The sequence below is a fragment of the Sinocyclocheilus rhinocerous genome, unplaced genomic scaffold, assembly GCF_001515625.1.
Source record: "Sinocyclocheilus rhinocerous isolate Xijiao unplaced genomic scaffold, SAMN03320098_v1.1 scaffold2216, whole genome shotgun sequence".
Classification (NCBI taxonomy): domain Eukaryota; kingdom Metazoa; phylum Chordata; class Actinopteri; order Cypriniformes; family Cyprinidae; genus Sinocyclocheilus; species Sinocyclocheilus rhinocerous.
Window position 1 is genome coordinate 571,225 of NW_015641008.1, and position 289 is coordinate 571,513.

The window sequence follows — 289 nt, forward strand, 5'->3', positions numbered from 1 at the left end:
ATTTCCTGATGGTACTGCTGTAGAACCTCCAGAGGTGGCAGCATCCGCTAGAGAACCTCCAGAGGTGTCAGTAGTATCCGTCTGTGAATCCTTGCCCTGTCCTGTCACGGCTATGGAGGCCATCTGTGAACTCTTTGCCTGTCCTGTCACGGCTATGGAGGCCGTCTGCGAAGCCTCATCCTGTCCTGTCACGGCTATAGCGGCCATCTCTGAACTCTTTGCCTGTCCTGTCACGGCTATGGAGGCCGTCTGTGAATCCTCGTCCTGTCCTGTCACGGCTATGGAGGCC